Source organism: Ambystoma mexicanum, chromosome 6p (assembly GCF_040938575.1).
Source record: "Ambystoma mexicanum isolate Mex_15411 chromosome 6p, UKY_AmexF1_1, whole genome shotgun sequence".
Classification (NCBI taxonomy): domain Eukaryota; kingdom Metazoa; phylum Chordata; class Amphibia; order Caudata; family Ambystomatidae; genus Ambystoma; species Ambystoma mexicanum.
The window spans coordinates 1,156,349,850-1,156,374,818 of record NC_090935.1 but is presented as its reverse complement, the minus strand read 5'-3'; the positions used below and the strand labels follow the sequence as shown (position 1 = coordinate 1,156,374,818).

Genomic DNA, 24,969 nt, shown 5'->3' with positions numbered 1-24,969 from the left:
CCTGGGGGGCTGCTCGCTGGGCTGCGTGCCGAGTCCAATCCTCTGCAGTCACTGAGCACATGGCAGTTCTCTTAATTGTTATGTATGCTTTGCTGCTGGGATGCTGCTTACAGCGGAGGGGGGATTTACGTCGGGTGGCGGGAGGCAGGGCCTGGCTGCCCGTGTGATATCATTATCCTCTTCCCCCCCCTCTCTGAGAATGAATGGACTTCCCGTGGGCCATACTCATGCGCACACACACACACGCGCGCAGTGCGCTGTCAGTCAGCCACACGCGCACCAGGCACTACTGCGAGCCTTGCCACTGTGGCACTGGCAGAGGGGCCTGCCACCACTGCACCCGGGAGAAGGGCTGGCTGGCACTGCTCCTGCTACCACTGCACCCAGGACAGAGGACTGGGCGGCACTGCTGAAGCTTCTGCTACCCCCTGCACCCGGTTGAGGTGGCTGGCAATGACGGCCCCTGCTGGAACCTTCTCAGGGAGACGGACCGAGCACTGCTGCAGTGCCCTGCACTTGACACTGCAGAGGTCACCGATGCCTGAGCTACTCGAGAGAAGAGTCTAGTACTGGTGTGGTAATAGCTGCTAAGTGGTCACATGTCAAGATGGACACCCATCACTCAGTACTGTTTATTTGTCTGCGAACACCAGCTTGTGTGCCAGAACTTGTAGGCTGAAACTTATGAACTGAGCAACGAAACTACAAATACTAAGTGCTGTTGCCTGAAAATCCAGGACTGGCAGAAGCTGGCATCCTTGGCCTGGCGTGAGTGGTGTCTGCATCAAGGAGAAGGATTGCGCCCTGCGTGCCCTGGGAAGAGGTTGACCAGCTGCGTCAGGCCCAGCAGCAGGGGAAGGGTTGGAATGCTCCTGCGCCAGGGAGAGATACTGTGTGTGGGCTGCAATGTCTTGGCTTGTGAGGGTTCACTAAACCATCTCTATTAAAAAGATAACACCGCATCTCTTCTCCAATCCATACATGCCAAGCGCATTGGACGAAAACAAAGTTTTCTAAAACAGTGTGATTTATTGTTAGTGAACGTCTTTCTTGTCACGCACAAACAGTTGTTGCTCTATTTGATAGCGGGCATTACCTGCTCAACATGGCCCTGATACAGAATCTTACTTTTCAAGCATTAGATTTGGGAGGTTTTAGCATTGACTACTGGCACATTTTTGGCACGAGGGATGGGTTCGTAACGAGGCTTGGCAAATAGACACGTCTGACTCTGCAGAGTCAGAGAATTGAATCCGCAGGTGGCCTTGATGGCAAACACAAATGTCATATGGTTGGTGAGCGGGCACCGCTAGATGTGTTGGTAATCAGTTCGTGATAATCATGTGGGAGGGGTGCCAATGTCATGCCACTGTTGGAAATGCAGCTCCGAAAACAAGACGATGGGTGCTTAAATGTGTATTTTTTCCGGGGGTTGTGGGGTTTGGTAGAGCGATGGAATTTATTGACGATACTTAAGCGTTCAGGACCCGATTGGGACCGGGGCTGCGGTCTAGGACATGGAGACTGCAGGACCCTCCTGTGATTGCTACTCGGAATGGTAATACTTTGACTGTGCTGCAACTATACAAAGTTGTGTGGACAACCAGAATCTATACAGAGCTGAAGTGGAGAGTACATGCAGGGGGCAGAGTCCACGCACTTTATTCAGAGGGAGGACTCAGCCCCCTTCACCTCCAGCTAAAATGACAAACATTGAATGTCCTCTTTGAATGTATGCATTAAACCGCAGTCATTGGGTATGCAGGCCGGACACTTCACCACTGCACTATATAACCTGATGAAAAATAATAACTAAAGGTGAAATGTCTCATTTCGGTACTGCAAGTCCCAGGGAAAACATTTTTATTGGTCTTGGAGTTTAAAACATGCACACCTTTTAATGTTTTCAAAAACACAGTTAGAAGAAAATAACCTCTTTTGGTTTTGTTTGTGTTGATTTTTATGAAAAGGCAAACGCCATTCGTCCTGTGCAATGTGGGTGGTTATGCAAAGCCAATTTAATGAAATGTGCATATTTCACCTTGATATGCTATTTTCTGGCGACGTCACATCCCATTGCGTTTGTTGAGGAGTCCCCCCACTTTTATTTTTAGGACTTTACCCATGGGGTGATTACTCATCCCTTTTTAGTACACATGTATATCATCTTTTGTTGTTTTCGTGTATTTGCATGGAAACACGTTTTTGCGCATGAAACTGAGCGAATATTTGTGAAGCAGCCACAAGGCTTGTCAGGGTCCGACCCGTAGTCCAGGCTGAATGTATTTCACTCCAGCTCCCGCGGCGCTTGGACCCCGCTTGCTGTGTGCATGTGTGAACCAGAATCTTCCCTGGGTAACCCTGGTTCACCGTTTGCGAGCCTGGCTGAGTTCAAGAGTTAAAGCCCACAGGAGGTGATGGGGGGGCTTTGGGGTGATGCAAGGACCAAGTTGCGCCATACAAGGGATCAAGAACATAAAGTCCATATCGAGAAGATCTCCCAAATCCCACTAGTTCACCAAATAGCAACCACTTTGGGTCAAAAGCAAGCGTTAATAGCCTTGCTGAGATTCAATAGGACCATGTGTCCCCTAGTAATTTAGGGAAAGATCTTCTAATAGCCGGTCAGATAGCACAGCGAGTTAAGCGCTCGCCCCTGATATCTGTGTGTGTGTGGCAGGTTCGAATCCTGGCAGGGTCAACTCAGCCTTTCATCCTTCCGATGTCGATAAATGGAGTGCCACTCTGTGGGATAATAATGCTTTCTGTTATTTGAGCGCTCTGAGACCTATGGGTGTGTAGGCTATATAAGAAGTACATTATTATTCTGTCTTTGAATTAAGGCCCCTTGGGCATCTGTCAGTAAAACCATGTAAGGGTAGACGGAAGACTGGTCGTGTGTCATTCTGGAACTGGACTGAGCCTGGAGAGGGCCTGGGCTGGCCTTCTCTCTGGGATTTTCAGCAAGGGGAAAATCAGAGGCACAGATTACTCTGCTGCAGTTTCAACTTTCTTGATACGGTTTGTTGTGGCTCTAGATCTTGATGCTTAAGTGCAGTGAACATGCTTTAAGCAGAAACAGGTGGGGGGAGGTGGATGCGAGGTCCCCCGATTGTCACTGTTCCGTTCATCGGTAGGTGCAGAACGTCCTTGGAGTGGTCGCTGGCGCGGCGGTGACGGATGAAGATGCAAAGTCAGTGTGTTGGAGATATATATACGCTGTGCTTTCTGGTCAGTGCTCGGGTTGCTGTTCAGATGGTTTTCCCATTTAAGAGCTTTGCTGATAGCTCATGTTTTGGTTTTCCTCTTCATGGCAACTGTGCCATAACATCTGTTGGCATTACGTCTTTTCCATAAAATCCTCTCAAAAGGCTTCATAAGCCATAGAGAAAAGTTCGGAGCCCCTGTCCACCAAGGCTGATATACTACTGGGGTGTCGATCAATGCAATGGACTCTGATCGCAAATACTCGCTTTTCAGACTCCTTTCTTTTAAAATAGTGTTTTGTGACCCTGTACAGCCAATAATTGTGAAGGGACTGTTTATGGTGGCATGTTAATTTAGGGTTTATTAGAATTTTTTTCAAAATGTTCTTTTTACAGGAAGATTAAGTATATGTGGGGCAGACCCCACACAACCCTCCCCTTTAAACCCTTTACATTAATTATTCACCTAAACCCACCCCACATATATTTGCGACAAAATCCATTGTAAAAATTGTGATGATTTCTACCTCCATGAAATCTACTGCGGCAAAAACTCCCTATCCCTTTTATTTAGTAGACTGCCGGAGGTTAGCACAGAGAGCAAAACTCGAACTGCAGGTATCAAGCACTTTAAGCTACAAAGCAGCTTTTAATTGCATTGAATTAAACGGCCAAGGGTGGACTAGGAACCAAAAGGGGCCCTGGAAACAATGTTTAAAGTGGCCCCATATTACAGAGTATGTGCAAGCTCAGCCCCTTTCCCATAAGAACATTTGGAAATAAAATAGGTAACCACACAAAAGAGGCCCGTGATGCAGAGACCTAGCAGGATATCTCAAGAGTTCCCTGTAGGCCAGTCCACCCCTGTGAAACAGCTTAAAATGTTATTTTTTGCACCACGTTACAATCTGTTCAACCAGTTCTGCATTTAATTGTATGCATCAACAACTGGAAGATCTCTTGTATCAGAGTCAGCAAGACGCCAATGATTTAGGCCGTTATCCTCATTCCTCTATTTGCTCACAGAACTCCTTGGTGACTTCATCCTTCTATCTTATGGTAGGAGGGACCTACATCCCATATATTAAAGAACCCGTAAGCAATAGGAATGTGAAAAAGCCAAGTATAAAAGGTGATCGTATATTCACTTATTATAGCTTGTATCGCACAGTTCTTTTTGTAATTGTATTATGCAGAAAGTGATGGCCAGCTTTAGGTCTTTCAGTGGCACGCCATAGCTCAGCCTTTGGATACAGACCATGCAGTCGCGTTCTCCTCTTAGCATAGTTGTTACGTTAGGGTGAAACAGCTGCCTTCCTCTACAGGTTTAGCCGATGAAGAGAGATGCTTGCCTCAGCAGCCGGCTGTTCTCATTCGGAAGGTGGCCCTGACCGCAGCGACCCAGCTTTTCTCCCTTTTCAAGATTGATGAAAAGCACACACGTTTGTAGCATGTGCCCTACCCTACGTGTGCTGTTTCTCCCTGGCAGTTAAGTCTGGCTGATCGCCCTCTCCCCATTCTGATGGACCTGCTGTACTGGCTTGCATTGAGGTTACCCTTAGTCTTTCAACGCAAAAGGTACATTCTAAGAAAAATTGATTGCTTCCCCTCTCTCAGCATTCAAGCAAAGCTTTGATGGGAATCTCCCAATTAGCATGCATCCCGCGTCCCTTCCAGATACGCCAATTCTTCTCGAATGATTAGGGTTTGTGCAGCTCTTTTTCGCTTTAGTCTCTCTCAGGGTCTCTCTGGTCTATCCTTTTTCCCCTCCTACCGCCCTCTTTCTAATCCCTCTCTTGCTCTCGCCGCTTTCCTTCTCCCCTGTCTAATTTCCCTTTCTCTACTTCTCCTCTGAGCACTGATGCAGCCTAATAATGTGGAGTGAGCTACTTCCCGGACAGTGGTCTACTGAATCGGCAGTCTCAGACGTATTAGTAATAAATTGCATTCTCTACCATTGGCCGGAGACCTTTAGTAGTTGGCCCAGCACCATGTTCTTGTATTTATTTGCGCTTTGGTGCCTGCTTCAGATAACATGAGTGTAATCGAGGAGTTTGCACTACCAGAGCAGTTCCAAGACACCCAGTTTCTTTAGCTGTGTGCAAGTCTCCTACCTTGGAGCAGGCTGGCGTTTGGCCTGCCACAGGCCGCAATGTTGACTTTAGTGTAGTTTCACATCTGCAAATAATACATTTTCTGCTGTTGGATCTTGATCTCCAGTATGACTTAGTGGACGGCTTTCATATTGGAAACGCAGTTGTTACATTTACACTTTAGCACCCTCAAAATAATATTTGATCCAGCAGGACTGTTGGCCTTTTCCATGTGTTTGCGGTGATTCGACAGCTTGCCATTTATTTCAATACTCGAGTTAGGTTTCTAAGCACAGATCTGGGATTCGAACTTCTGTTGGTCTGCGTGGTATTGCTTCCAAGACCAGCACGTTGCCCATGTGCTATCCTGCGATTACGATGTCCCTGTGCATTTGTAAGGAGGGGTTTACTTTTTATTGTAAAGTTGAACAGGTTCAAAATAGGAGAACGGTGCATATTCATCGATTGCCATCTACGGAATCCTAACTTACTGTCAGGAATTTGTTCAAGTTCTTGCGCAGACCACTGACTCTACAAACCTCAGTGCTTGTTAGACACCACAAGTTAACCTTGTCTGAATATTCTCATCAGAAGATGCTGCCTACCTGTCGAAATCACCATCTAACCAAAGCCATCTCTGTGCCCACGCCCTTTCACATCATTCGTCGCTGGTTTCTCATAGATAGCTGGAAAGGCCTCGCCTGCCGTGTTTGGATTCTAGACTTTTTTTCTGCTGATATTGGCAGCCATGCCCTCCTATCATCCATCGATTCATGTATGCTCATTGCGAAGGATACTCAGTGTTGGTCACCCGCCAGACCAACCGCCATGGTGAGCTTGGGGGTCTTTGTGAGGGCCTTGGAATTTGGGCAGTGGGAAGTGCTCTGGCCAAGTCTGGCTGCTGATTGTGCTTGCCTTTTCTTCCAGCCCCACCAGAATTCTACACAGAAGCATAGCCAGGATTGTCTAAGAAGTGGGGTCTGATGTGAATGCAGATGGGCCCACTGCAGTGATATGAACACCTGTAAATGCCCGCAAAGCGCTGCTGAGTGGGCATTTGCACATTTTGGATGGGCCTTGCCGGCTCAGGCGCTACCCTGTCTATGCCTCCGATTCCCCTGCACAGCTACCCATCCCAGCACTTCCTGCCTTTACGCCTCATGCTTCATGTTAGACACCCACTCTTGTCCCACCCAGATGGTCCCAGTCCACTCGACTTCCTAATGCACCTAGTTAGCTCTAAGGCGGTGATTGGGGGAGTTGGGGGGGGGGGGGGGGGTTGGTGTATGCTGACAACAGTTCCTGCAGGATTCTAGAGAGTTCAAAGTGTGATAGTTCTTTGGGCTGATTCTTTGCTCTACAAGAAACAGGCCATGTCAGCCATTTGTTTTCAATACCAGGTTATATTTGTTCATGCAAAACTGCTGCTTTCTGTAACTCAATGTATTGAGGTTCTAGAGATTATAGGGCACGTGTATACATGTGTGGTATGCTGATATGTGTTACCTCACACTTTCTTAGGCCACCTACTATTCATAATGCCTATTTCAAAGCAAGCTTGTAATGTGCAGTGACCCAGCCATTTATAGATGGGGTTCAGTCCTGCAGTTGCTGTAACAGCCTGTGTCTTGTACAATGTATCTGTCCACAAACTTCATAACGTATTTGTCCCTAGACACCAAGCTACAAAAGTTCCGCCCCCCAACCCCCCTGTTTGGAACTGAGTCAACTCTGCAACTCGCAGATCTTCTGTCATCATAAGCAGGCAGTCTTTAGCCAGCTCTAGGAGGGGGCAGCAACAGACTATCCATTACCAAGAGCACATATGTTTCCCACCTGCCTATAGACTCTTAGTATTCACCAGTCACCGTTGGTAAATTGGAAAAGAGGGAACACTGACTTCAGACTAAACCGCTTCACAGAGTATTACCCATGAAATCCAAAATAGCACCTTTGCTTTTTTGACCACCCTGCCCAAGACCATGTCCCTGCCCAAGAACATGTGACTAGAGGTCAGCAACAGAGAATGCTGTTGAGTAAGGAGGAGCTAAACGCAAGTTGACCAATGGGACCTGGGAGAATTGGACATGGGACTTCTCACCTGTGAGGTGAAGTCATAGGCATTATGGGAAGGCAAAGGAGAAGCTATTGTGGCCCGGAAAACACGACACAGGCAGGAGATAAGGCAAATAGATTTCTAGCTGTGAAACCTAGAACCCAGCAAGCGAAAAACTATATTTCACAACTGAAGAATGGGGAATGGAAACTAGAAAGGGAGGAGAAAATAAAGGAGATCATCCATGATTTCTACTCCAGAGCCTTAGCAGGGGAGGGACTAAGAGAGGCGGTCCAAGAGAAATTCCTGGAGGGCCTCAACATGCCGAAATTGACGGAGAAAGATAGGAGGTTACTAGAAGCTCCCTTTACTGAGGAAGAAACGAGTAGGATGATAAGCATGTTAGCAGGGAATAAAGCTCAATTGCCAGATGGGTTCGGGAACAAATAATATAAAACATTTCAGCCTATATTGACGGGCCCCTTGACCAGACTATTTAACCTGATAAGAGATACCAGGAAAGTGCCAGGGGATATAAGACCCTCCACGACCATTCTACTATTAAAGCCTGAGAAGGATCCCATCCTGTGTTCTAGTTTCCACCCAATCTCTCTGCTCAATGACGATGCCAAATTATACTCGAAAATTATCTCTCTTAGACTGATGAGGATACTACCCAAAATTATTCACCTGGACCAGCTGGGTTTCATAATGGGCAGACACACTCAAAACAACACTCGCAGGGCAGTGAACGTAGTGGAATGGGGGAAAGGATTGGAGCAGAAATGTTCAGTCTTGGCAATGGATGCCTCACAAGCATTCGACAGCATGGACTGGAACTACCTTAAGCTCGCACTAAAGCACTTACGGTGTGGCGAAAACTTCACGTGGATAATTCTAGCCAATTTTCAGACCCCTTCCATGAATCTTTATGTGAATGGGAGAAGCTCAGAATCCATAGATATTCGAAGGGGCACCACACAAGGGTGCCCGTTCTCTCCCCATGTCTTCGCCATGGCGCTGATGGCACATGCGATATGGGAAGATCCGGCAATAAAGGGAGTAGTGTTGAAAGGGACAGAGCATAAAGTGGCATTGCATGCTGATGATGTGTTAATGTTCCTGAGAGATACTGGGAGCACGCTACCCAGGGTGCTGGATCTTATGGAGAACTTTGCGGGTGTCTCGGTGTTCCAAGTCAATTTCGCGAAGTCTAGGGCACTCAACATCTCAGAGGACCAAGCTGATGTCTTTGGGTGGAGTGGGTCTTACCCATTAGTGTTGGAAAGGGATTATCTGGAATACCTGGGGGTGAAGTTGACCCCCACGAGTAAGAGGATCTTTGAGGCCAACATCCCAGGCCTCCTGACAAGCCTTAGGGGGGGGCTCCAAAGAGATGGGACCTACAGGAGCTGTCCTGGTTCGCAAGAATAATGGCGGTCAAAATGACCCTTCATTTTCATATGTCGTGAGTGTACTACCATTGTGGATTCCCCTCAGGCTCATAACACGGCGACAGAAAGAGATATCTCAGTTTATTTGGGAAGGCAAGAAACCTCGGGTGGCCAGGAGAATTCTGTTTAGGAGCCCAGGAATGGGAGGGCCGGGGAGTCCTAGAGATAAATAAAATAGTCCTGCTACCTCACGGCAGCTCAGCTAGCACTAATGCTGCATTGGTCCTCACAGGACACTGAGGGAGGATGGTGTGAGCTGGAACAACAGGCCATGGACATGCCACTATGGTATGTAGGGTTTCTAAAATCTAGAGCTAGAGAAGCGGGGGACGCCTGCTAGCCTCCACAAGAATTACCCTTAGCTATTGGGACAAAGCACTCTGAACAAGAAAGCTTAGGCCTCGGGAAGGGCACCTTACTCTAATGAGCCACAATAGTGAGTTCTCTGCGGGAAGAGCCCCCAGGTTTGGGCAAACTAGGAGGGGGTGCCATCCTAACTCTAAAGGATTTCTTTCAGGGTGGGGTTCCCATGCAGTTCGAGGCATGTTAGACCAAATTCTCCCTTCCGGAGGGGGAAATGTTCCATTATGTTCAAATCAGGCATTGGGTCACAAAGCTCTAGATTTTCCATAAACAAAAAGTCAGCATATAAAATATACATGAGATGGCATATGACCCCACAGAGGCTGCATAAGGCGAATCCGGTCCTTCCAAAGGAGTGGGTGTGAACAGGTGGGAGATCTGGGGCACATGTGGTGGTCATGCCCAAAAGCCAAATGCTTTTGGAAGGAAATCCTAAGTCATATCAAGGAAATTCTGGGAATACAGTTGCCTATGCAAAAGTAATCTTACTGGGGGTAGTAGTGGAGGGCCTATATGTTGCAAGTGGGGCAAGGGTACCTCTAATCATTCACATGCTGGCGGCAGCACAGATCACGCTGGCACACAATTGAAAATCGGAACAGGGTTGGATACTGGCAACATGGTGGGTCAGACTGTGGGGCATTATGGCCATGGAAAAAGTGTGTGCGTTAGCAATGGCCAAATATCAAAATTGTGTAAAGGTATGGCTTACTTTCCATGAATTTGTAGCCGAAAGAGACAACCAATTCCATAAACCAGACATACTGAGAAACGTTTTGGTGCTGTGAAGTCATTAAGGGACGGACTTGGATGTTGGAGGGGATACCCTTTGAAAACCAGGTAACAGACCTAGCCTGATCCAAAGAGTGCAATGTTAGATTTTTCTGAATATTCACTTTGACTTGTGTTTGTACCACCAATGTTAAATTTGCTGGGAGTTGGGGAAATTAGGCAAATATGGGCAATGGAAATTAGCTTCCAGTTGTATTGCATACATGTATATTACTTGTTGGTGCTCCTAAAATAAAGCTTGTAAAAAAATTAATTAAAAAAACACAGGCAGTGACTGCTAAAACCTGTAGGAGAGAGTGCACAGAGATCACTGTGAGCAGGAAGCGGTAGGCTTGGCTAGTTCCTGGATTGTTCCCGAAGGCTCTGTTGGTCGGAGGGCGTCCCGACTGAGACAGCAGCAGGACCCTGGCAAATCATTCAGGATACCGCTTTACCCAAGTAGTAAGGGATAGTGGAGACATTGTCAAATGAATTGCGGGAGCTCCTGCAAGAGTTAGAACGGTGACTGGTATCTGAAAAGCAGAACAATATCCCATGTGGAGCCACCAATATGGTAAACCTGTCAAGGAAGAATAACAAGAACCAGGCGAACGAAAACGACACCCTGGAGGTATCTGGACACGATTTGGGACTGATGCTGCATGTTGGGAAATGCAGGCAAAGTGCCAGAGTTTTCAAATTCCATTACGATAGAGAGAAAAAGAAATAGGGAAGTGTTCCCACAGTATCACCAGGAGACGTTTTATGGCCAGAATCCCTTTCTGTTGAAGACTGTTGAGAGGGCACCACTTGATTCACGTAGCTTGTACACAAAGTTATCAGGTCCACACCGGAAACCCCCATGCACCCGGTTTGTAAATAGAAATGTTAAGTTTATGTCCGCTTCCTTTGTTGGTTTTCCACACAACGTTGGACATTTACATTTTGATACCTGGCAGTTTCGTTGAGTAGAAAGTGGGAAATGTCGTAAATGCGGCAGTGGGGATAAAATATATATTTTATTGTCATGAATTACCTTGAGATATATGAATTTCCGCGTAACTTTTTGCATCTGTGTACTTTCCGTTGCCACATGGTTAATACGTTATGTCTCATTTTGAGCATTTAGCAATTTACTGTCATGTTAATTTAGCTTTGTGCATGCACGTAGCATTTTATTATTTGTAATCCAGTGACGCACTGTCACATTAACATCTTATTTGACGCAGCTGTGTATTTTCCATTTGGGTCCGTTCCTAGTGCATATGAAATCATTAAATTATGACTACATTGTTGTGTTCCCTGATTGTGGCACTACGCACTTTATATTGTTTAATACATAATGAAGTAAGTGTTAACCATTGTAATATGACCGCCGTTATTTCTATAACATTTACCTTGATGAGTGGCAGCACTAATTGAGAGTGATGAGGGGCAACCTATATAGGACATGTATGGTGTATTTAAAACGAAGCTGAAGCACAGTAAGGCTACATGTGAACAAAGTTGGTTTGAAACGTGTTATGTGGCAGTCCTGTTTTTCCGTATTAATTGTATTAAAATATGCCATGACTTCTTTTTTGGCATCCTGGATTGTTTCACGGGGCACCTGCGCTTGCTGTCCGGAACACATGCGGTCGTTATTCTATAGTTCATTATCAAGTTCCATAGGAAATCCAAAAAGTGAATGGCTAATAACTTTTGACTTGCATGGCAGATTTGGCAGATGATTTGCAAACAAAAGGTTTGTCACAGACCCCTGTCCAGACTGGACATTTTGGGAAAAATTAAAAATCTATTAAAGCAAAAAACGCCATTTTTGGCCTAGTCCCATTCTTTTCCCTCGTATAGGAAAACGTTAATTTCTGCGCAGTGCACAGCAAAAACTGCTTGACGAAATGGGAGCAGGTATGAAACAACTTGGGCATGAAGGGTTGACTCAATTTCTGGGGGGGGGCTGGTGTTATTTTGTCCAGTAGTTGTTAATATATTTGACATAGAAAGGGGGGCCCCTTCTCCCAAAATGATATCTATATCTCCCATGCTCCTTTGCAGCAGAGAGGCTTTTCTGAAAAGAAAAAGCTGCCATTTTCTTTTTTTTTTTCGATGGGAGAAGTAACCGGGGTTCGCTGAAAAAGGAAAAAAAGTGTAAAAAAAAGCCATTTGGAGGAGGAAAATGGACGAAGTGAGTGGCATCAGACTAGAGGTGCGGACGGGGAAAGGAGAGGGAGTGGCTGGGGACTAAGTTCAGAGTGCTAACTGCACATCAAAACACATTACAAATGAACAATAAAATAAATAATGTTTGCGCATAACCAGAGTTATTCTTGGGATAGTCGGCGTTATAATAAAAAAAAAAGTGTTCGGGAATGAAAGTGCGTCACACGGATAAGTGGGGTAATTTGCAAGGTTTTACTGTTACCCACGGTTATTTATAGTACATTGCTAATATACTCGTGGTTATGGGAAAACATATATATATTTTTTTAAGTGAGATAACCGATTGGGGAAACATGTCAAGGGGTGCTATATTGAAAGGGGACACGGCCAAAGACTGTGGCTTGTGTGCCCAAAAGTAATGTAGTGGTATCGCCACGGCTAGTGTCCCATAACAAATCTATGGTATAACAAAACCCTTGAAATTCACTGAAAAAAACCTTAGTTAAGGTGCAGTTAAATTGTGCATATTTAACGCAACAAAACCCTTGAAATTTAGCAGATGTCGGAAGTCATGACCAGCTTAACTCGCCGCGGTCCTGTTGCAAAGCCTGTGAGAACAGATATATTATAATAGAAGGGAGTGACAATCACATACAAAATGGCATTATGGGGGACATGGCATTATGAGGTGCATCAACGGGAGCGCGCTGAGTTAAGCTGGTCAAGACTTACCACATCTGCTGAGTTTCAAGCATTTTGTTGCGTTAAATCTCCACAGATCAATTGCACCTTGGTGTCTTTTGTGGGTGGGGAACGGTGGACAGGGTGGAGAGAGGGATGTATGGGAGGGAAGACTCCCATTTTAAAAAAAGAACAAAAGGCAACAACCAAATTTACCACTTTCAAATGTGTGTCAGCGAAACAACAGAGAACCTCAAATAACACTAGCCACAAACTGCATTGTCTCAGGGTGCTCAAAGCTTGTTATCATATTAAATTTGATGTGGACACCATGCGCTGCTACCATGGTGATACGTTTGTGTTAAACAACAAATAGTGTATTTTTTTGAGAGTATACAACTTCCATCTTCATGCAGCAAATCCTTAAAAGCATTACGATGGAACATGCTCCCTTAAAAGCAAATTGGCAGATGACTTGGCTTGGTCTGGGGTCAAACACAATGGCCCTCATAAGTTTGGCTGTGCGGGAAAAGTGCTGGTTAAAGTGACAGTAATTCTGTGACTGCCCCTTTTCCCGCACAGTCAAACTACAAGTTTGCTGGTGGGGATTACCTGATTTACCTCCAGCTGAAAGCTGGGGGTAAATCAGGCCCCTACCGGCAAAAAACAGCCAGTATTTTAGTGCCGGAAATACCAGCAATCTCCTCCATGGAGTAAATGGAATGGGGATTTTCCACCATTGCCGGCACCTGGAATATCCCGCTAATACTGGGATATCAGGCACATGTAACGATAGGTCCGTTTCCGGTATCCCGCCAGAATTACTGGCGGGATACTGGAAAACCTGTAATGAGGGCCCATGGCTTAGTAAGCAGAGCTTCTCAGTGTATAAGGTTTACCGTAGGAGGACACTGGTTCTCACTGCGGACTCCCCTCCTTGACGAACCATTCAAAGACTGTGAAGAAATAAACGTTTTGAAGTTTCGTTAAACTGAAGACCCACATGTTCCCTTAGCATGCTCTTGTTTGACACAATTGCTGTTACAGTTGTGTTTGGTTGCTCTTTGTAGGGTTTCAGCCCAGAAGGAAGATACCAGAAAACCTAGAATCAATATATATTTTTTATTTAGTGTCTCTGTGACATTTAAGAGGCCTCTCCCCACCCACCATATGGTATTGCTTCTGATCTCATGATCCTGTGGCACTCAGTTTTTGGAGATGGTTTACTCTGTTACACCCACGAATCTGAGAGGCACCCCGTTTTCTACACCATTCGCCAGCTTCGGATGCAGGAAGGAACCGATGGCAAGGAAATGCTGCAGCACGGTAATTGAAGGTACAGACCTCGTTGTCGGGTATCCAACCTTTGGTCGCCTTTTGTGTGCTTATAAAGTTATGAACTGTTAGTTTACGACTTCTAGAACAAACAACGTTTTCTATATATCATTCCTAAGATTTCAGTCTGGGTCAAAGGTCATGTCACTCGCATCCTGTGGTGTTATCCACAGGGAAACTCGGGATTATATAGCATGTTATGTCTCTTCCACTAATCTTATGATTGTGTGTTTGGAATAAATGCAGAAAAGCAAGCCCCCTCAGGAAACTAGGTTGATTTTTGGAGCACAGAAAGGCAAGGGACGATTTTGAACCAACTATATTCAAGTCCACTGCTGGCAAGGTCAGACGGTACGTACTGACATATGTTGTTTTTCTAGATTTGTTTATAGGGTGGCACCTTTTTAAAGGGTGTATTTGTATGTATAGGTTTCCCTGTTGACCCTGTTAAACCAGCAAGGCTAGATCACACCCCCGGCACTTGGGACATCCACATCACGAAGTTGCCTAGGATTAAATCCGACACATCCATGGGCTGTATTGTGAACACCTGATAAAATGAACCCAGGGAGTAGAGTGTAAACAATGTGTCTTTCTGCATGGTATTTGGCATATCCTTGGTAGTCTCCCGCAGTCTTCGGGGCATGTGGTGGTGCAGAAAGGTGGGTCTTGGCAAAACTTGCAAGGGATCTCCTATGAAGATCAAGATGACAGGAGTTGAGAGGAGGCCAAACTCCATGGAAGCGTTATGGCGCAACTTGTGCTCCCCGAGAATCCATCGAAGCGTTATGGCGCAACTTGTGCTCCCCGAGAAAATTGGGCAGCTGATTATCTGCATTTGCCAACCAGCTCCATGTCATTTCTCGCCTTTTCCAGACCCACCCTTTGTAGCCAACATCACTCTGCAAATTGAGACCCGTAGTTTCACTTGTTGAACTTTAAGTATGGGCCTACACATTTTGCATGGTTTCTTTTGACAGTGTGCCCTTGCACGCTGGAAGTTAATTCCCGATTCGGATGTGTCTCCCGTTGCAGAACCAGGCCTGAAGGCAGCAGCAACATTGTGTCTGATGAGCAAAGAGGCAGCACTGAAAGCAAAGTAGCACTTCTTTGAGATGGACGAGCAGCTCCATTGGATTTTAGTTGTAACACTTCAGAGAAGGATTACATTGTCTTTCTTCCACCGACAGAATAAAATGTGGCAATAATTGATAGAGAGCCGTCAGACTTTAGGACCATTTGCAAATTAAACATGTTAAAATGGTTTACTTTCCGCACAGTTTACCATCTCAATATCAGTCACTTGGCATTTCGAAGTATTGAGCATGCTCGATGGTCACCTTTCATCGTTTTTAAATACTATTGTTTTCGTATGTAGGGCTCCTGACTACAATTTCCATGACCCCTCACCATTGACTATCCTAGATAGGACCGATGGGAGTTGTAGTTAAGAGTTGGTGAACTGAAAGAGCACTTTCCCAATGTTACAATTGTCAATTTACACCAACAAAGGGGTTGCATTGTGAAGTAGCTAGTCAAAGAGATGCAAAAAGTGTAAATGCAATAATTTATCAGATGGCGCACATGTCCCAGATTATCTGGATATCAGTTTAGAAAATGTGACTTTTTCTAAACCATTGAATGTTATCATTGATGCAGCATCCTAAGCCCTTACCTATTTGTATGCATAGCAATATACCAAAGTCCATATACCTTCGTGAAGGGAACTTTGCAGTAGTACCTGTAGGGTTGTCTCTCGCTTAAAAGAGCAAGACTTAAACAAAGAGTACAAAGGAGCTGATCTGGGGGAGGGGGGAGAAACCAAATTTCATGGTGAGGTCTGTCTTGCAAATGGTGTAGTCGGGGGGCGGGGGGGGGGGTTAAAAATGTCAAGCTGCAAGCAATTAGCCAGCCATAAAATTCACTCGCCACCTCAATTCTACACGTACACACAGCACACCATTACTTACTTGCCAAGAGACAATTATCATTAGCTAATGGCTATTAGCAAGTGTAAATTATGCGGCCTGGTGTAGCACAAGACTATGCCAGGACACTCTGGTCTCCCCAACTCACCCATTGCCTTAGCGCAAGGCATTGGAGGTCAAGACGGGTTGTAGCCAGGATAATTAACGTTTGAGCACAGACACTGACCCCCCCCTCCTGCCCCCCCGCCCCCTGCCCTGCCACCTACACTTCTTTCCCTAAGTGGGACTGTAGGGACTCAAGCTTAGGGAAATGTGGGAATATGTCCTTGCAGAGTGGGGCCATGGGAGAGTGCACCTCAACCCCATAACACCGGGGAGCCATAGCTGTAGCAGAGCTGGGTTGGCTGTAAAGGGTTTTATAAATGTCTGAAAACACACATTACTTCAAAAGGAGTGTGTATCTGTTGTTGATTAATTTTTTGTAACTGCCTTGTGCTATAGTGACGAATACATTCAAGAAGTGAGGAGGGGGCCTTGTATTTTTAATCCCACTGAAAGTAATGTGATGACTCCCAGCGCAAAGTCGCCTCCCCTGTGGCCAGGGGAAGGCAGCCGCTACCTACACCTGGCACTGGGGGTGGTATCATGATGGGGGATCACATGGGGGGACACGGCTGTTAGGGGGAAGTGGTGACTCAGTCATGAGAGATGCAGTATTCATCCTCTTCTGAGGATCAAATTCCCTGGATGCCTAAATATCTAATGGCATGCTGTCACTGTGCAGTTCCCTCTCCTAGACCTACCCAAAGTACCGAAAATGAAGACCCTTTTTACAAACATGGAAATGGTATAATGAGGGATGAAGAAGCTAATATCACAACTTCTAGCTGTTATAATTCTGCCTGATAGCAAGGTCCTAAACCCTAGGGTAAAATACCAACTCCTTTTAACAATCTCCTCTAAGTCTGAACACTTTGTTACCCAAAGAAAATTGGGTTAACTAATAATAAAACAAACAAGAACATTATGGACTTCAAGTCCCATAATGCCCATACTACTGAGACGAGGAAGAGGGTCTCGGAGTTAATTGTTATGAGCCGTCTAGTTGTTTAAATGGAAAACATCTGGACTGGGACCTTTACAAACTTAAAGGAGTTTCAGGTGCGAAAGCAGCAGCAGTAAAAAGCACAAGCTGATTGTGTCGTTGTGGTGGCAGCAGGACGCTGTGCAGGAGCTGCGCTGGGTGTCGGGAGACGTGGTCATGCAGAGAGCGTGCAGCGGGATACAGTACTGAAGCAAGCCACGCCTTGCGGGAGAGGAGCTCCTAACATGCCGTTTATTGCTCCGGTATTGGATTTACTCGAGAGAGTGGATGGAGCAGTGAGAGCTTCACTGAAGGTCTACACGCACAGAGGCAGAGCAAATAAAGCTGTCAGAAGCAGAAGAATCCCTGAAGAGACCTCCAGCAACACCAGTGAGTCAGAAGGCGACGCCAAAGCAAACCAGTGAGTTGGCCTGAAGCAGGTGACCCCGGGGTGCTCCGAAGGAGACTGCTAGGTGAGAATGCTCATTTTGAATACCAAACCATTGAATTGATACCAATTGGGCGCAACTCTCCTAATGAGGGATTCCAAATGGGGGACCATTCTAACTCTCATTGCCAAAGCCAGACAAAAGTGAGAATAAGGCAAACTGGGTATAACTCTCCTAATGAGGGATTCCAAATATGGGAGGGACTATTGTAGCCCACATTGCCAAAGCCAGAGAAGATTGATTATCAGGCAAACTGGGCACAACTCTCCTAACCGGGAACACCAATTAGGGGACAATTGTAACCTGGATTACCAAAGCCAGAGAAGACTGAAATACAGGCAAATTGGACACAACTCTCCTAATCAGGGATGCTAATTAGGAGACTATTGTAACTGCATTATGAGGTCAAAAGAAGAGTGATACAATGAAACTGGGCCCAAAGCTCCCAGAAAGAGATGTCAATTGGGAGATAAGTGTAAACCGCATTGACGGCAGCAAAGAGGTTGTACAACCAGAAAACAAAGTTTGCAGGAGCAAAGCCCTCCTTGTATGAAAATCCAAGGGGGAGAGAACTGTAACCTACATTGATTCAAGCCAAAAGGCAAGCAAGGGAACAATTATCCTTTTGTGAAATATCAATTTGGAAAGAGATGTAATACATTTTCTTAAGAGTCAAAAGACTATCAAGAGAAGCAGTTGTTGGTTCAAATCTCCTCATTTATGATTCTAGTGTGGAGAGTTTGGAACTAGCCTTACCACAGAGTACAAATTGTAGTAGTAGGAGTTTTATCCTGGCAGGAGAGTAAACCAGGAAAGGAACCAATTGCAGTTAGTCCTGGCAGGTGAGTATGCTAGGAAGAGGAAGATGATTTAAAGTACTGTGGTTGTTTTAAAAGATTGTGGTGGAAAAGAAGTCTTAATTCCATCACTTGTCTTGTTGAACTTGAACTGTGGCATTTTAGAAACTAATTGTGGAATCATCCTGACTAAAGTGTTTCTTTTTAAGAAGTATGACAAGAAGTATGATGTGCTAACAAGTGCTTGGCCTTTTGATAAAAGAACCCCTGCATTTTATTTATGTTCGGAGGAAAATACTTTTGTTTTATCAAGCAGGAGGTTGTGGACAAATTTACAATTGCTTTGATTTGTAAACAAGCATCTGGAAAAGAGATATTCACTTTGCTAAGTGAAAGGATATATTGAATGGAAAATACTTTGTATGTTACAGTGAATTAAACCTTTGTTATTACCCATAAAGTTCTTGAAACTGAACTTTGTTCCAGATATTCCTGGATTGATCCAGGGGAAGGGAATCCAACCCTGGTCACAAGGCTGTTTGACTTTTGAGTTTGACTTGGTATGTTATTTTTTGGAATTTAAGACAGCCAAACAAACCGTGTATAATTTTGTTATGTATATTAGTGTGAGGGTCAGATATATTTTGGACACTAGGTTCTTTTCTTTAGCCTTAGTTTGTGAGGCAGGGACAGCCTTGTTAGGTTAGGGAAAGATAGGTATGTGTCTTGTCCCTTTTTATTTAATAAAAGGGCAACATTTGAGAAAACTATACCTTTTGTGTCTGTCTCCCATTTCTGACCCCTCACAGTAACCAAAAAATTATTTCACACACTTATGGCGATAACCTTTTTGAAATTAAAGAAAAAGTGTTTCTGGGCAGAGCTACTTGGCACTTCTTAACAAATACCTTAAAGCAAATCAAATACCTATGGGACTAATTGTCAGTAGTGAACTGTGTTTGTTAGGTGATGCAAAGCATAAGACCATTTTCGTCCTCACCTTTACAACAGCACAATGTATAAGTGGTAAATTGAAGAAGGAACCAAGTACATCTGAAAAATAGTTTCTAAATAATCCAAACATTCCTGGTATTAAGGACAAATTGGCTGACATTAACCGGCAAATGTATGAGTTTATAGCGGCAACCATTGCTAAGAAAGCTAATAAAATGACAAAGGATATTTGAGAATTCAAACAAGAAATTGTGTTTCCTTATCTAGCAGATGACTATCTCATCAGTCAAACTAGGCACAGACAAGTATTTGCTCTTAATCTAGAGGTAGACCATATAGAAGGAAGTGGGTTACATTCTTGGAATCATCAGGAAGGGATTCTGCTCTGGAGGATAGTTCAGAGAACAGGGAAAATCGGACCGCCAATAACGGGCATGGTGGATGGCAGAGGGTACTATCAGCAATTCCAGAATCAAGGTTCACACGGTGTGTTCCGCAACAAAGGAGAGAATACCAATTTTAGAGACTAATGAAGTAGCTCCCATTTTTAATATCTCTACACAGCACTTATCTACTAATGAAATATCAGTACTAAGTAAGGGTCTTATCTTTGTCCCTACAAAATAGGCAGATTTTTTTAGAAAGTTCTGTCACAAGACTATCTTTAAAGAGCACGATTCATTGAAGCCTGATTCTGGGCTCAGGACTTGGGAATACTTCCAGGTTTTGCCCTATGGATAATATGGCCACTGTGTAGGTCTTGACCTTTTGAAAAATTGTTTTACGAGATCTCTATACATTACAAATGCACCCCAAATATTCACGTAGCAACTTTAAGGAGGAAATGAAACTACAGAAGCTTAGCAATGATACAACATTTGTTGTAAAACCAGCTGATAAGGGGGTGGCATTGCAGTTATGACCATCGGCCATTAAGACGACAGGGTTTTTGACTTCCTTAATGTTGACCATGAGACACTTCAAATAGAGGCAATCTTGGTCAGACAAGTGCTATATAGATAATGTAACCAGCTATTGCCTCCAAAGTAATTGGATTTCCCAAAAAATGTTTGAATATCTTAATGTATCAGCTCCACGGATACCTTCCTTTCTACCAAAAAGTCTTAAAGACTTAAGTAAACTACCTGGTAGACCCATAGTCTCGGGGTGTGGTTCTCTATCTGAGCCTCTTAATACATTTGCTAACTTTTTTCTAAATCTGCATGGTTGACAAACCATGTTCTATAGTAGATTAATCTCTTGGTAAATATGATGTTTTATACTAATACAGACATTTTGATAACCCTTTTGTATTCAATCATTATTCACCAATATACTACAGAGTGAGGTTATTGATTGCATCAGGGAAATTCTATTGACGGTCACGTTTACCACTGATCTACAACAGGAGTTCATTATAGAATTGATGGCCATAGCCTTAGAGAGGTTTTTTTTCACCAGATAAAGGGCATGGCAATGGGTTCTCATTTTGTTCCAAGCATGGTAATCTTGTACATGGCAGAAAATGAAAAGAAAAATCTCTTTATGACGACTAACCCATATTTCATAATATAACAAATTGGAAACGTTAAATCGATGACGTGATTCCGATCTGACAAGGCAATGATGAGACCTTGATTTCATTTTTTTAATTGGTTAAAGAGGTTGCACCCCAACATTCAGTTCACAAAATCAGACGGGTACAGACTTTATGGACATTACAATTAGATCTATGGAAGGCAAATAAATAAATATGTACACTTTTTCATAAACCAACAGATGGTAATAGCCTTCTACATTACTCTAGCTTTCACCCTCAGGCATTGAGGGCATTCAGGGATAATCTACCTTATATCTGACAATACCTGTGCATTAGGAGGAATTGCACCTCTTTGGTTAACTATAGTACGCCAGCAGCCATTTTAGACCAACACCTGTCACAACGTGTGTATCCGAGTGAACTTATTAGAAAGCCAAATGAGACATCGCGCTATACACCGAGGGAGACTTTACTTGTGCCCAAAACACGGGACCCCTGGTCAGAGAATGTTTTATGTGCGCTAAAGTTTAATCTCAATATTCAGAAATTAAAAACATAAGTTCATAAATACTGGTCTCTTATCCACCTTCCTTTGTAATCCCTCAATGCACCTCTAGGTTTGCTCAAACGGGGTAGGAATATAAAGGATCAACTTGTTCACTCTACACGCGGATATGCTGCTATTTAGCGAACATCGCAGACTACCTTATATAATCTGCATCCGGTGAAGGGACACTACACATGTGGTACTTGTGAAATATGCTAGTTCATTGGTTGGAGATCGCTCTTGGACCTTAAGGGCCCTGACTAACTTAAAACAAAATGTGTAATAAACTGAATACGATGCTCATGTGGCCTGAACTATTTATGCACAACTATGTGATCTTGTAATACAATTGTTGATCACAGATCTCACATACATTGTAAAAGTACCATTATGATGGAGGACATTACGGTATTCCGTTCGGAATCGAGACGTGACTTGAATACGTCACTGCAGATTTAAATTGTTCATGTGTAAAAGATGGCGGCTCACAGTTTCCGTATTTTGCCATCAAGACATCCTGATGTTACTCCAGGCCCGTATGGTGAGTTATGAATGGTTCTTTTCTATACATAACTAATTTCAAGTACAATTAGGGATGTAAATTCATATGTTTACGTCATTCTCTGTATTTACAGATGAATAACGCCTGTAGAACATATGCTGCTAGTTAAAATGAGGATGACTTAAATGCTGTTTGAGTCAACACCCCCACAGTAAAGAATGAGGCATGCATTTATAGGTTCTTATATTTTCATTTTTTGGGTCAATAATGGATGTGAAAAGGCAGAGGTTACAAGCAACTCTCTCTATATTCTCAATGTTTTAGATAAACACTGCATGTGTTAATGATTTTTCACAACAAGAGGTGAAGATTGTTAAACGGCTACATTAACTGTCCTCAATTATTGTCTACACCAGTATTCGTTATATAAAAGGTGGTGGCTGGATTCTCTGGGAGTGGATATGTTTTTTGATTAAATTAGACTTTGAGTTTGGACATACCTTCTTGACATGTGCTCTCATTAAGAGTCAATGGTCTTAAAAGCTGGTGTCCGGTGTGAGGCTCACCTGAATCTTGATGTGATGATGCTGGAGATAGATTACGATGAAACCTATGTTGTAGGCGAGAATTCTGAAGGTAAATGCGACTCTCTCTCTGGATGCCACCCGGCCTGTAGAGGCGAACGCAGACCGGTTGACGCTGCTAATGAGCCACCAATATTTAGGAAAAACCCTCTAACAAGGGGAAAAATACCTAATTCTTGATGATGGTCCAAAACAGAGTAGTAGTAGAAAGGCTTCTTCCGGTAAGGCAAGCAGTGAGCAACAGATCAAGCAGGTCCACAGCAAACAAGGAGACACTTAAGAAGGCAGAATCCAGAAGAGGGAAAATGGACTGGAAAATGAAAAGGGTGGGAAGAGAGGTCCGAAGGTGCCAGGAGCGGAAGCATGAAGCAAGGAAACGAGGAAGGCAGAAGGATAGGGAGAGCTGAGCTAAGGTGCCAATTTACCTTAGCACTGAGACGTGAGGTGTCCTGTTCACACTGTTAAAGTAGCAGATTTCTGGCATCTCAGGACTGGTGACATTTACAGAACGTTAGGTGACATCATGCTGGAATGGGCATGTAGACAAGCCCACAGCCTGTTATGGGCACCATCTTGGAGGGGGCAATGTTGGAAACATGACGAGAATGGAGTTTCCACCTAGTCCAGATGAACCAGCATCGGGAATTCATGAAAGCTGGATCCAGAGGTCCTATTGTAAAACGGATCCTTTACTGAATGGTGTATATATAGGTATTGGTGTGAGTGTGCATGTCGTGTGAATGGGGATGCAGTGTGTGCGAATTTTCTGGGTGCGAGGGGTGTGCGCGTGAATGAATGGGAGAGGAGGAGTATGGGTGCGTGAATGGCTGGGTTTGAATGTGATTATGGGTGCATGTGGTGCTGAGGGGCCCAGAGGTCAGGCATGTCATTTTTGTACTAGACTTCTAACACAGATGCCCAGTAAAATATTCCATGCCCCCCCCTCTTGGCTCCGCAGCACCTCACATAATCACAGATGTCTGGCATGGCATTTTTACTGAACATCTATCATAGATGCCCAGTACAAATGTCATGCCTGCCCGCCCTGTGGAACCCTAGGCCGTGCTTGCACTCATAATCACAATCCTTATGAATCTGATTATGTGTGCGTGTGATGTGCTGGGGGAGCCAGATGGCTGGCATAGCATTTTTACTGTCCATCAGATAGGATGCCCAGTAAAAAATACCATGGGCATTGTTTCTTACAGTATCACTACTGGTATTTTGCGCAAAGCAAACATGAGTGTTCTTATATGGGCATACCGGCTTATATTGATGCAGCCAGCATGGAAATATATGGGCACAGCCAGCGTCACAATGTTTTTTTATACTGGCATATATTTTGGGCAAAGGCATCGGGATAGTGCTTTGGGAAATACTCCTGTGCACTGTTGGTGACTTGCATCTATTAAATTGTTTCATGAGTTAACCTTCAAAACTGATTGTACACTGGCTTTTCAACACATTTTTTGCCTAGCCTGCTGTTAATTGCACCAATTTAATCCATTATTCAAAAGATGCTCTCAAGAGGATAACCCCCAGGCTCCAATAAGTCCCATCTTGGTTGATTATTGATCAAAGGTGAATGGTTTAAAATGAAACACATTATGGAAGAGAGTTTTGAGGCCACCGAGACTGGGGATATACCTACCTCATGTCGTAGGGGAGGAAAACGCACTAAATATCTCAAACTTGGCTTGAAACGGGTTCCTGTTTCTCTTTAGAAGGATGCACAAATGTCAGGCATGGTGCTAGCGGGTGTGTCAGGCCTGCAGGAAGGAGGTCCCGAATCTTGCCAAAAGAGGAGGCATCTGGGTAGTCGTACAGAAGTGGGTTTTTGGGACCTGCCCTGCTTTCAATCGCAATCGGAGAGCCATGAATGTCATGAGAGCAGATACTCCCTTATTTTTTTTACTTTACAATTCTTTTACTCTGGGAAGTGATTTTAAGGTAGCTGGCAGTAGGAATGGAGGGCCATTAACGCCTCTTGTAAAATTCCCACCTGCAGTAGCGCACTTGCTCAAGCAAGCTGCATACAAATATTCTGCATGACCCTGTGCTTTTTGCTCTTGTATGTGTTTTTAACTGAAATGTCAATCTTGCTAACAACTGAAATAGAATGTTTTCATAAACTAAAACCACGAGTTGATTTCTGTAACATACATGTTTTTTTTTGCAAGTTATTCGCTTCAAGCATAACAACAAAATGCTTAACTATATCAAACATTGACTAATAGCAGGTGTTGCTATCACACATGCATAGGCAAGGACAGAGATTAAAGACTTCTTGGGTTTTCCCGTGTGAAGTATAATCTGCACAGCCAGTCCTGATTTTTAGGCTCCCATCATATTACATTATGGTGCTTGTATATCTGCATTTATAGTAAATCATACTCTAAACGAGAATACATAATAATGCAAGCTAAATGTCAGTATTTGAACATCTCAACCCTTACCCTAGATAT

General features: G+C 44.1%; 1 protein-coding gene across 5 annotated transcripts in view; it reads left to right on the top strand.

Moving 5' to 3' along the window:
* Nucleotides 1-24,969, top strand: part of APBA1 (amyloid beta precursor protein binding family A member 1) — a 1,040,959-nt gene that overhangs the window by 871 nt on the left and 1,015,119 nt on the right. The gene's annotated exons all lie outside the window — the stretch shown is intronic.